The 14081-nt window shown below is 40.2% G+C and overlaps 1 long non-coding RNA gene across 1 annotated transcript; it reads right to left on the bottom strand.

Annotated features, from left to right (window-relative positions):
• Nucleotides 1–764: 764 nt before the first annotated feature.
• On the bottom strand, nt 765–12025 carry LOC118217783. The gene is made up of 4 exons (XR_004763296.1): nt 11787–12025; nt 6516–6682; nt 2191–2297; nt 765–866 (listed from the first exon to the last, which is right to left on the bottom strand). It is a non-coding gene; the product is annotated as an uncharacterized LOC118217783 (long non-coding RNA).
• Between the last annotated feature and the right edge of the window lie 2056 nt (nt 12026–14081).

The raw sequence follows: 14081 nt of genomic DNA on the forward strand, positions 1-14081 counted from the left end.
ACCTAACAGGTGCTCTGTAAGGGAGAGTACATGAGATAAAAAATAAAAAACAGAAGATAATAGCCCTATCCTCTCTTCTTGATTTGGAGCATTGCATTGTGGGATTCCCTTCTTGCTGGAAGCTTGCGTTTTATACTCTTGGCAGGAGGAAGGAAGAATGAGGGAACGAGGGAACGTAATTGCTCCCTCCCCTTTCATAAATTGGAACCAAATGCTACTTTGTGTGGCTTTCATCCTGCCATTTTGGGGATTTCCTCCTTGAAGCAAAGTGAGGGACTGTCAGGAAGAAAGCATAAACTCTGATCTGAACAGACCCCCCAGTCTTTTGGAGAATGCAGGACGCTCTGACATTATTACAGAGGGCCCTCCCCTCTTGAATACTTGTGGTTGTATGTATTATTTTCCAGGGTGACAATCCATATTCTGTTAACACATTTATAAATTATTTATCAATATGCAATTCATAGTTATGTTACTGGTTTGCCACTGCACATTGTGTTGATGAAGCTAAGGCATAATGTTTGTTTTAATGTGATGCAAAGTAAAATACACCAAATGCAATTACTTTGGGAAACCGCATTTAAAAATATTGATCAAAGTATTTTTTTCAAAGCTGAATTAATTCAAATAGAATTTTTATTTAAAACTGTTTGAACATGGTCGCTGGATTCTCTGAACTTCTCAAGCAGTAAAGGTGCACGCGTTCTAGTGCGTCATCACACATTCAGTACTGGGACTCCACAGCGATATGAGGCTATTGCTTACCTCATCAATGGACGGGTGGGTTTAAGGCAGATGGGGTTCCTTGGGGGTAGTGCTACTTTAGCTTCTCCCAGTGACGAGGCAGGAGTCCCTCAATCTGCCAGCTGTCATCAGTGAGACAAGCATGGTTAACTGACTTCAAAAGCACAAATTTTACAATAGCCAACATAATCTACAAACCTGAAGCCTATCAACAAGTGAACAAGCACAGACCAAAAGTTCTTGAAAGATTTCATATGGAGGAATGGTTAAAGACCCCCTCAAGCGTGCGCACGCACACACACACACACACACACACACACACACACACATACATCCTGCTGATGAATTTCACGTGCCGCAATCCAACTAATGAATCCAATAATCCTTGATGGCTGCGGCACCCCTATTTCAGCCAGACCAGTGTTAATAAACACAAGAGTGACAGCCGATACTGGGAGGAGACAAGTCCAGGGCTTTCATTAATGAACATTTTGCATATTAATGTGTCAGTCCTGAAATACTGATCTAGGATCAGTAGCAAATAAGACCTTGTATATGGGGTGTTGAAACATTAATTGAGACATTACTTCACTCCCCTGTTCCAGCATTGATATAATTAATCATAATATGACAGTATATGTTAATATGACATAATATGACAGATAGATGCAATTATTTTAAATATTTTACTGAATAAAATTGATGTGATTAAACTTGCACAGATAATGAGGTTTGTGGTAGTTTTAGATATGATTTCATTTTCAATTTTTGGCTATGGACTCACCTGAACAAATGTGAAAACCAATTAATCATTCTGAAGGTAAATTTATTTTATTTTATACATTGTATTTGGTAACTTTATAGGTGCATGTTTAACAGCTTATTAGAAAAAATAAAAATAAAAAACCCTTCAACTTATCACAAGAAATACCATTTACATAATCTGCATTCATGTCAAATCATATTTTATCTATTAGAACAAAATACATCCTAAACTGAATATGTTTTTGAGAGTGACTTGTGAATTGTCATCTGAATCTACACATTTCAGAAGGGGCCCACTGTACCAAGCCTCTATAAGGATGGTATGGCAACCTGCTCATCCTTTGACTGTATTGAATGAATAGCTGTTGGGAACAGAAAAGCATTTACTACTTCTATGTGGAAAACAACACAAATTAACCAAAAGCATACAGACAGACTGAATACTGTACACAAGCCTAGGAGCCACTTACTGAATTTATTCTTTGTATAAGCAGTGAAGTCTGAGGCACTTTCACTTCTCTTTATATTCCAAGGAAGGGAGATTGAGGCCATCACCTTGGTACAGGTTAATACTTGCCTCATCTGTCCATGAGACTTTGTTCCAGAACTCAATTTTTAAAAATGTATTTATTGTATGTTTTTAGCAAACTCTGATCTGCCCGTTCTGATCTTGTGGCTTACCAGTGGTTTGCATCTTCTGATGAACCCGAGGTTCACTGGTGTAGTCTTCTCTTTATGGTACGCTTTGATGACACATCTATGCCCACATCCTGGAGAGCGTGTTTGATCTGTTTGGCAGTAGAAAAGGGATTTTTCTTCAGAACTGAGTATTTTTCAATCACCCACTACAGTGGTCTTCCTTAGTATACCAAATCGTTTGTTATTGTTGAGCTCACCAGTGCGTGACAATGCACCAATGCACCAAACAGGTAACTTGACCCAGTGATTTGGCTAAGTGTCTGATCGATTTATTCTGATTTTTCAGCCTCTTGATGGGCAGATATACTGCCAATCACCCCTTTTTTGGTACTCATGTTGAGAGACAACTGCAACAGACTTTAATTATGAATGCCACACCTAGAGTCAATTCTAGGCCTTTTGTTAGGTTTCTTGTACATAAAATAATGATGCGACAACACATAGCTGGCCAAGAAACAGTTGACCAGCTAACTGTCCAATTACTTTTGGTCCCCTAAAATGGGGGAATGATGCATGAAAATGGCTGTAATTCTTACACAGATCACACAATATGAATATAAATGCCCTGAAATTAAAGCTGAAAGTCTGCACCTTAATCTCATATTCATAGCTTTATTTCCAATGCAATGTGGAGGAGTTCAGAGCCAAAACAGCAAATATTGTGTCACTATCCAGATACTTACCAGCTGCGCTATATACAGTTATAGAGAGGGAAAGACATGTACAAAGGAAAAGGTGTGGCTATGATGCTGGGATCTGATTACTGTACAGATCCATCCAAATATTAATTACAATTTACATGGTCAACCTGGTCATGAGATTTTTAGTAGTGTCCCACTTCAGTGGGACATGCATTTCCACTGCATATACATCTTGTTAAAAAATGGTGGCATTTTTCTATTTAATTAAAATATTAACTGCTGTTGTCATGTGTTTAATTAGCATAATGGGTATTGTTAATTAACATTCTAGCCCTGTGTAACTGAACAGTCTAATTACTTTCTGACTGTGCACTGTTGGGATTTTGTGTAGCACTGTGCATCCAAATGCAGAATTGCTGTTCAACAGTCTTGTCAGTTACTACTATTTCTACTGCAGTGCATTAAGATATACAAGCAGTAAAACCGTGCCTTTGTTTGCTTTTTTTATTTGAACATCTTTTATCCCCCAATTTTCTGTTTCTATGTATCCCCGATTATGAATGCCCAGTCATATCAGTGGACCAGTCCATACCTAAAGCCCCTTCCATTAATCCGGGATGCTGCACATGAACATTTGTGTGTCCTCTGGAAAACGGGTGACAAGCCACTCTTTTTGCTCCTCAGCGGACAGCACTGCAGCCGTCCAGGAGATCTTCACTACTGTAAGTGGTGGGCACAGTCAGACTGCAGGCACCTGACTGGCCAGAGGCAGCGTCACTCTTGTGCAATTAAAAAGAAGCTTTAACTAAAACATTCTGTTCTGGTGTACGATACTATGGCACATTATATGCTATTCTGAAAGGCTGCCAGTCATGGTTAGCACTGGCAGGGCCAGAATTTCATTCCTAACCCTGGTATGTAATTTTGATCTAACCAGGTTTGTTCTGGCACACTTGACAATTGTGCTGTCTATGGGATGAAATGGCTTGATTTTACATTCAAACCTGTACAAGTTCTGTTCAAGCCCAATGACAATGAGACATTGATTCTCTTAAAGCAGGTCAATATACAGGTGCAGAAAGTGAGCAAAATATATGAACTGTTGCAAGAGAAGGAAAATGCTACAAAACAGGCTTTGGAAACAGCAGGTATACACACACACACACATACACACACGTGTGTGTGTGTGTGTGTGTGTGTGTTTTTTTTCATAATGCATACAACCTATAGATACTGGGGCATTTGTCTGAAATGCTCATTTTCAGAAGCATAGCAGGTTTTGTCCTGCATATTGCAGTAAATGTCCTGAGAATACCCTAGAAAATAGCATTTTGGTCACATAATGATACAGGGAGGCTCAAATAATTCTTATTTCTTCTATTATAATTTATAGTGGAATGTAAATGATAGCAACTAATTCGGGAGATAATTTAAAGCCAAACTCATGCGGACCAGGCGCGGTCATGATTTAGTACGACAAAAAAGAAAAAGGGAAAATGGCAGTCGCAAACAACAAATGCATAATTTTGGCAATAAATTCATCACTACGATACAAAGCACTATAAATACATGAAACCAGACATTTTCATTATATGCACTTTTGACCCAGAGCTCGATTAGTTTTATTTTTCAGTGCTAGTGTTCTGAAATCTGTAAATATGAAATCCCCTCACTGCATTTAATCTGTCCTCATATTTTGGTTTTCCTGATACTGACCTCTTGTACAAAAAAAGTATTTAATTTTTTTTGTACATTTTATTTTTGATCCCCTCCTCATTTTAAAGTGGAATACGTGTTAACCTGCAGTAGCATCGAACCGGTTTGTCTGTGCGTGGTGTGAAGGAAAAGCCAGCTCGCTTGTTTTTGTGGTGATGTGAGATTATTGGGTTCCTCCACACACTTTCACATCTGGTTGGAGATCACGGCAGGAGAGAGCAAACCTCAGAGGCTCTCGGTCCGTCTCATTGACAAAAGTGTCGATGCAGGTGTCTGCGCCCAGGAGAGTTCCCATCGACCGCTCCGTCTGGGGATGCAAAACAGCGGCTGCCCACTGCCGCTCCTCATGAGAGACAGGCAGGAGCAAACAGACGCCATTACAGGAGCTTAATTCCTCAGCAGACGAGCACAGGAGATGAACGAGAGCAGCAGATATCTGATACAATGTCCCGTGGACAACATGGGGCCAAAAAGCATGAAGCATTATGCAGGTGGGAAGAGTATCAGCGAGGAAAACGAGCTGACAGCAAAGACCGTAACAAGCGAAGGTCCCCAAACAGGTCTCGAATGGAGACAGCACATCGCAGTGCCCAGGCTTGGCACATTCTGCTTCCTTACTGATCTGAGGCTCTCTGAACAAGCAGAACATTTCCCAAAAAATAACATCTGCATTTATTCAGCTGCTTTTGGCACTCGTGGATACTTTGTTCAGATAATAATTTTTTTCTCGCATTGTTGATCTTTGAATGCCTCGTGGTATTTAAGGAAACTCTTCGATTTGTTTGCTTATTTTTTTTTTATAAATAGTTATTCCTGAAAGCATATATCAACAGTAAATGTGTCAATTTTTGGAAGATTACCACACAACTTCTTGCAGTGGAAAACATTCTCTTAAAATGATCAACAGGCATAATTTATTTAGCACTGTGTTCAGTTCCCACATCATCACCAGAAAAGCACTGTTCAAGGGCATTTGTCTTTTAGAAAGTATAAAATAATTATAAACCTTAGCTTGGTAGTTAACTGGTACCAAAGTCTGTGTAATGTCAGTTAGAAATAAGAATAATCCATTGAATATTGTACATTTACTTGTCCAACATTACAGATATACTGTAATAAGCACAATTATTAATATTAGGTATGTTTATTAGACAGACATGTCTACAGTAGTAATAATATGAAACATTGGGGTAATTGATTATGCATTTCATGCTCAAAAACATATGTTCAGCATCCTTAAACTGCTGTAAAAAAACGAATGCAAAATAGCCATCATAAAATGTTTTCATGCTGGATGAAAATGTCTTGGCTGAGATTCACATTTGGAAAGGCCGCCCATGGCAATAAGATGTTCAAAGCCTTCTATTTTTGAAATTTGCACATCTTCAGTTTAAATATCAGTGTGTGTGCACTCATCTGCTTCTGAAAAACAACATTTCTCATTGTCTCAGACGTTGAAGATCCCAGCTTATTCAAAGGTGTCTGCTTATGTGAAGTTATATAAATGAAGTGAAAATTAAATGAAAAGAAAAGCATCAGGCCAAAGCATGGAATTTACAAATAAAAACAAAATCAATCCACAATCAAATCTGCAGACGTGCATAAGCAGCAGCCATTTTGACTGCAAGATCAACTTCAGTCAGGCCATCCTTAAACATGAAAATTAGTCGGGTTCTTTTTAGCTGGTCTTTTGTTGTTATTGTTTGATTCTGAAAAATGAAAATGTAGTGCACACACACACACACACACATTGCTATAGCACTGATGGGTTTTCTTGTCGTGGGGTGCCCTCCATCTCGTTAAATAGGACGGAATGGGGGCGTGCTTGGCTGGAGAAGGATACACACAGAAACAAACTCGAGTCTAGGGAGGCTCTGAGGTGTGAGTCATCAACTTCTGCACTCCCACAAGCAAAGCACGAGAAACAAAGCAAATGTTTATACGCCTTACCGTTTAAGAGGCTCCTAGATGGTGCCAAGGTCAATGAAGTCATGCCTGCTTCAGTCTTTATGTCTCTGGATCCAGTGCCGCCCATACCATAAGGCAGCTGGGCTGTAAACACAGCCATAGGGGGTAGCCGCTTCACCATCAGTCCTCAGGGCGAGGGCTGGAGGGAGCTGTGTGAAGTCGTTAAAATGTAAATGAGCTGGCAGATATGAACGTGAATCCTCGGTCCAGGGGGATCAAAAGCACATTCGTAATTTGGGTGGGTGTTGAGATATTAGCACTGCCAACATTTCTACCAGCACTGTGACTGTTTATCTCACGAGATATTTTTCATAACATCCTCACAATAGAGTGGGAGTTATATTGACATTAACCCTCTCTTCACAATGTAGTGTAAATTAAGCTGCAGCAAAAAAAACAACAACAAAAAAACAGTCAAAAACAAACTGAAATAGGTCCCGGAGCCATTAAAGGGAGATTATAATTTTGAAGATGCTACAAAATCTTCTGGGATAAAGGCAGAGGAGGAGGTAGAAGTGTTACGATATTTATTTTTCAATAAGAGGGACAAATTGTTACCCCCATTAGAAAGGAACTCAGCTCAAGAGGTGCATCCTGTCAAAAAAGAGCAATACCTTCCAGGGCATCGCTTAAAATGTGCAAATGCAAGTGTTGAATTTTAAAAAGTCTATTTTCAAACTTTACTTATAAATACCATTATCATTATCAACAGTACAAAGAAGAAAAAACATTTGTAATTTGATATCCCATGGAGAAGTAAAAACATCCAAGACAAGTAATCAGCAGATCATTTATAATTGTTAACCTGTCTATCAACAATGCATGTACTATCCACAGAAACACCACACTAAACAGGAAAACATCTATTCAGCGGCACTTGTTCAAGATTTGATTACAAATACACCCATTCATTTTGGAAACTAATTTGAATTCCTTCAAAGATGTATCGTAATGACAGTTAAACATTTTGTTTGATACATATGATCAATATGACTACTAAAAACAGGGAAATATCCTACATATTAGAAATATTCTATTTTTACAGATTATTCAAAGGCTGGAAAAACAACAAGTTCTGGCTTTCTGCAGAGTTGCTGACTGTTCTCTGCATCTGGAGGTGCAGTATGAACAGTCACAGTTCATGTTCATTTTTTTACACTAAGTAGATGTCTGCACGCCAAAGTAAATTTGACTGAGCAGAGAAATGGCTTTCAAGAGCTTACAATAACATATTCTGTTTGGTGGTCACTTCTACGATCAGTTGAAGCAATGCTGCGATGACCTTCGGATGACCGAAGCTCATACAAGTAAAATAAACGTGTGATAGACTGTAAAAGTGTGAAGTTGAAAATCACAGATCCACAATGTCCCCAGAATAAAGAAGACACACAAGGAGGTTAATACTTCAGCTTTAAGTAATTTCCCATCAGTCTGGAGCTCGATTACTGCATGTGAATTTGCATAATTTCTGAGAAAACAATCTTTGAATTTCATGAAGGTGTTCATTGGGGCTTTATCCTCTGAGATAAAGCAGCAGCACATTAATGGCAGCACAGGATGGAAGCTCAATATATTTTCAGGACTATAAAACTGCGCAGGAAAGTTTTGGGTAGGAGTGGACGGCAGGCAGAGTGAGGTACAAGTGGAAGGGACAGGGCGTGGTCACACATCAAACTTTAAATCCCATTCCCAACATGGCCATATTTTCCTTGGCTAGTCACTGATTGAGTAGTTTCAGATTTTTCCCTGGTTTGTGTATGGCCTTATTGTTACATGGAGAGTGTTACTGCTGACACTGTGACAGACCTCTGATTGAACAGTCATGAGCATGCCTGGGTAGTAGAGATGTAACCATTAGCACTTCAGCCAACCTTATCAGGAAGCCAGAGAATGTGTTCAGGTGTTCAGGTGTTCAGGTGTGCTGATATCTTTCACACAGAAAATGTGAAATGTGTCTCCCCTGTAATGGAGAGAAGCAGCCAGGTTGAAAGCTATTACATTATGCATTCTGTAGGCATGACAGTGCATTATGAATATAATGTCTAAGCCTTTCTATTTCTATAAGGCTTTGTTAAGTCTACATACACTCAGTGGCCACATAGAAAACAGCCTGCTCATCCAAACAGGGACTCTAAAACTAAAATTATACATTTTTTACAATAAGAAAAAAGATCAAAGCTGTTAGTGATGTCCGTAAGCATGATTTCACCACCATAAATTGATAACCAGGGATCAAGCCTACAAAATATGTGAACAGTAAGCGTGTTAAAGATGAAATTACCTGGTCAAACCCATCCCTCCAGCATGTTAGGGAAGACACCACTGTTCCTCTGAGCGCAAACATGTTCTTGAAATCGATGCACAGTGCTAACCTCTCTCATCCTTAAGCTCTGGAAAAGCACTTCTCATGAAACAGCACAGACCTGTGTATCATTAGAGGCTAAGACAGAGATAAGCAGCCTTATCTGCCAGCAAATTGCTGCAGTTCTCACACACAGTGCTTCTCCATCCTGCTCTCGCCATTCATGCTGGGTCTTAAGGTGGCTATTAGTGAAAATTATGTAGGTAGAGGTAATGTTGCAGTCAAAACTTGCGAGGAGACCATCTGCCGCGTGACCTTCACAACGATCTGATCTAAGGCCTACAGGGTCAGGGCCAGGAGGGACTGCTTACAGTCTCACATTCTCACATGTACTCAGCTCCACAACTCTTCGTGCTCTGGGGGAGAATGCTAGCATGTTAAGAATATGCACTCAACTTGAGTCCTGATCCGAGGCATTTTTCCTGTGTTTTTTTCCTGTTCTATCTGTCCTTAACTTTCAACCACTGCTGTTGCAGCCATCCACAGCCTGACCCATTTTATCAATCAATTGGTCAATCCAGTCATGCCAAACTTCAGTATATTTTACCAGATGGAATCAAGAGACAAGAAAATCCCATTGGAGTCAATATGGGGGGCAAAAAAGGTTGTATCATTGCCTGCAGGGAAAAAAATATAAAATCCTGAAACCTGCTAGCAACTATACTGCAGCCCCTCTGGGGTAGGGGTGTTCAGCTTCCCTCAAGCAACTTTTCTAATCCAGGTTTATATTCAAAGCATGGAGTCCCACATGTAGTAGATTTAGATGTGTCAGGTAACATTAGGAAACAGATATAGTACACTATGTGTTATTCATGAGTTGCAAGTCTGGATAAAAGTTTGCCCCCGCAGAAGTTGTAGCTGCAGTGGATTGTGGTCAGTGCAGTTGGAATTAGCATGTTTTCAGTGATAAATACCAACAGCTTTGCGTACTCCATATCATTTCCTGCTAGAAACACCTTACAATGGCAAAATCGAAATGGTGCAGCATCAAAAACATTGAACAGAATATAATTCAGATAATTGAACCAATGTTGGTCAATTAATAATTTTAGAATAAAAAATAATCGAAAATTCAATCTAATCAGCACTGGTTATCAGGCTTCTTAGATGCCTGTGGGGGCCTCAAGCGGCTTTTCCTTCTGCAAACTAGTAAGTATTGGCATTACTGGTACTGGAGTTACAGTAATTCCGATATACAGATTCTGCATATGTAATCTCCTCACATAACCTTTACAAGACTACTCTGTTCAGAACAAACAAAATCATGCTTGCCTCCTGCAGAAGATGACATGCGGATCTGTCACAGATCATGCGCATCCGGATGTAATTGCGAAAGCACATAGAACAGTTCAGCCTCCTTGACGGCAGACCCAGACTGTGCATGATAAATAACCAACTGCAAGTGATGCAGAAATCACCCTGCCACACCATACTGTTTGCATAATCTATTAGATAAGCATGAGCACTCAAGAGGGCTGACCTGCCAGTGGAACCAATTGTGTTTCCACAAAACCAAATCTTATCTGTGAATGTGTCAGCGCCGATGAAAATGCCGTATTACGGGAGGATGCGTCAGCTTCGGAATCTTGTAGCTGTAAAGTGTCATCACTCTGCCATTGAGGAAGGGGCTGCTTGTTTACTGTAGCACCCAGCACGCCTGCGTCAACCAACCACGCATTCTGACAGCCTCCACAAGAATGTCAGCAGCTATTCTGCAAAAGGAATCTGGCCGCGACCTGGCAGTGAACTCCAGGGAGGTCATGTACCAGATGTAGGCTTTTGCTCTCCACTTCTTATTCTGGCACATATTTTCTAATTTACGTAACTCCTTTTAAAGCTGGGCCAAATGAATCCTCAAATTAAACATACAATTAAAGTGATAGTTTCCATCTTTAGAAGCAGTTTTAGCAAGCTCAATTTCTTCCAAATTTCTGAAAAAAAACCCCCAACATATTTAGTAACACTAGCATGTATTTAAAACAGTAACACATCTAACTGCAAATTGAAATGTATGCCGATTTGATTCATTTTACTTTGTCTTTATTTCCCTCAGGCTGTTTATTTAGTTTCACCAGCCATGTGCCTACATCTACAGTGTGCAATATTATTTATTAGACGATCAAACAAATATAAACATCTCCAAAGGGAATTTCTAGAGTCTTTGACAGTATTTCTTGGAACTAACCTAATTTTTAAAATCCTTGAAAAAGTCTCATGATTAGGATGGTGGATTTTCCATCCACTAAGTTATGGGTTGTGAGGTATTTCCTATACCCCACAACCCATATATAGTTTGTCTATATAACATACCTATATGATTAGCCAACTGCAAGGGAAGAGGTGGGACTCAGTCCTTTGTATCTCTATTAGTGTGCTGATATCTAATGAAAACATCAAAGACAAAAACATTTAACTCAGTGCTCAATTGATGGCTAACATGCCAAAAGCATGTGAGATCCATTACAGCAACCAGACAATCTTTTTTTAAGCTTTTTTTTCATCTGGTCTCTTCTCCCAGACATAGTGAAAACACCTCGCCTATTCCCTGTGTGAATGCAACAGTTGACTGTAAGTCTCCCTGGTACACAAGGACGAGTGGCTGCCATTTGGATTAGAATCACCTGTGGCACAGCAGAGGCCCCTGCTTATTTACACACCTGGCTCAGCAGCTCCGGCTTTGATCACTGGACTTAAAGTAAACGGCTTCCTAAACATATCTGTCAACACGGCAGTGGAACCAACGGCACGCGTCACCGCAGCCAGCATTGTGTGATGAGACGCGTCTCCACTCCAGTGATAAATTCATTAGGTGTGTTTTTTCTCCCCCACCCACCCCCCACCCCCAAGGAGAGAAACTCCCTCGTGTTGCAGAGATCGCTCGGCAGCTTTACCTGACATAGGGGTGTACGTGGCTCCGCCTTTTCCCTGCTTGTCACCCGCTTTGCTATTGATCCGCTTTCTGGTTGTCACTGGATTTACTGCCGCTGATTCACCGTGCATTCTGTAGGAATGTCCCCCTAGCCAAGGCACAATTTCTCACTGTCTCTCCAGGAACAGATAACCACTGATTGATGTCTGCAAATGGGAGGCGCTGTTTTAATCCCCCGGCCTTTTCTTCTCCGTTCTTCATTCTCACAGGTTACCTTTGAAAGCAAGCAGAAAGAAACCTCTATACATTACAACAGCCAGCAATCATGAACGGATAAACCATTCCCAAGCCTAAAAATACACTCAAAATCTGAATTGGTGGATTTACTACAGTAAATACAATTATGGACAGTACTTATACCAAGTACTTAATCAGTTGATGGCACATATATATAATAACATTGCATGTTTATAATATTCCATAATTTTTGACAAGTAAATCAAATTTATGTACATCAATGAAATTTTTTTTCAGTGTATGAGTCAAGTATTATTTAAACTTACATTTGGTTTCAGTTTCAAACAAAAAACCACCACAGCAAGCCATGCCACTCCTTTGATTACAATCCAATTTGCAAAGGTCGCTCAGATTGTAAAATCACATGCCAGAATTTTTGTTTCATGCTTGAAAACTGGGCTATGACTCATGTAGTGTACTGTAACTCAGCCAGGTCTTTTCATATGGAACCTGTAGGCACTGCGTGAGTCTGTGCAAAGCAGGTTTGTTCACATACAAGTGTGGCAAGTGGGAAACACAGCACGGGTACAGCGTTGCCTGCTCTTCTCAAAACCGTGCCAGTCCGCAGAACAGTGCCTGGAACATGTTCCAACGAGGCATTTGGACCTAGCCCACAAATTACGCAACCTTTCCCAAATAGTCAGATGGACAATGAAAAACACATTTTCAGCCAGAGCCTTTCACAGGCGAGCTAATGTGCTGAAAATGCTTTTGGGGATTCAGTGAACAGGTGGGCACTGTTTAGACGAGCCTATCGTACTTGAGCCTGCAGACTCACACAGGCAACGCGTGCCATAGACAATTACCTCAACACACAGAAATCAGCTCGGCAGCCATACTCACCCTGTCTAGGTCCAAAAGGCTATGGAAATACATAGGTCAGAAACCAGTCCTGGCAAGAGCAGCCCAAGAGCCTTGTTCAGTTATCAGTAAAGCAGGAATGCAGCACTTACCTTTTAATCAACAGAGCAGTCTGCTGTCCATAGGCTGCTTCTATTTTCATTTATTCAGCCAAATAATGACATTTAATTACCAGCATATAATTACAGGCCAGTACAGGTGACACAAAACTGAGCTCCATAGAATAAATACCTTAAACATTTGATGATCATGGGTTTCTGCTCTGTGCTGCCCTCAGTGGTGATGATCTGACAGCACTTTTTTTTTTAGATCAGCTCTGAAGATTTTGAAATATAGTTTTTTTAGTAATCTATATCCAAACGATACAAATTCCTTCTTCTCTACATCAGCTGACAGTCCAGGTTCATCAGCTCATTCGCTACGGCAGCACTACTCAACTCAAGGCCCTGCAGACTGCAGTGAGTGCAGGTATTTGCGCCAACCAAGGAGGTAGTTATTTTACCTCTTTGTTGCAGGAAGTAAGTTCATTAGTGAAATAGGGTGGCGTACAGCATGCTTGGAGCAAATACTTGCAGACAGTGCACCCCGCAAGGACCTGTATGTATACAGTATAGCGATGTTTATGTGACAAAACAATTTCCATTATTGAAATGTTAATGATCTGTTCTTGCCTGTGGTTGTTATGATGTGTATGTACACATGATAAATAATTAAAAAAAACAAAAAACCTCCTCTGGACTGTGAATGTAACAACTCATTTTTAGCCCTTCTTAACATTTTCAATAACTATGGAAAATGGTTTGTTTTTCCCTTAGTGGTTTCAGTTCCCTGTGCAGGTGCATCACTGAGACTACATTTTCTAAAAATAAATTAATTAATAAAAAACAAATGTTTTGTCTGATGTTCTGATGTCCCTGATATTTGAACAATTAAGGTGGAAACAACTGAACAATCGTAATCTTCTCTTGTGTTTATCTTTCCTTCTGCTGTTTGGTGGTGGAGCATGTTTCTCCTCCATCGCTGCTAGAATTTGAGTTTGAGAGATGAGATGAAGGGGAGGTGTTGGGGATTCAGGGCTGGGAGGGAGAGGCATGCTCCTGGCAGGAGGTTGTCAGCACCACTGCTTTCATCTTCTCAATCCTGCAAAAACAAAAATACA

Source organism: Anguilla anguilla, chromosome 18, assembly GCF_013347855.1.
Source record: "Anguilla anguilla isolate fAngAng1 chromosome 18, fAngAng1.pri, whole genome shotgun sequence".
NCBI lineage: Eukaryota > Metazoa > Chordata > Actinopteri > Anguilliformes > Anguillidae > Anguilla > Anguilla anguilla.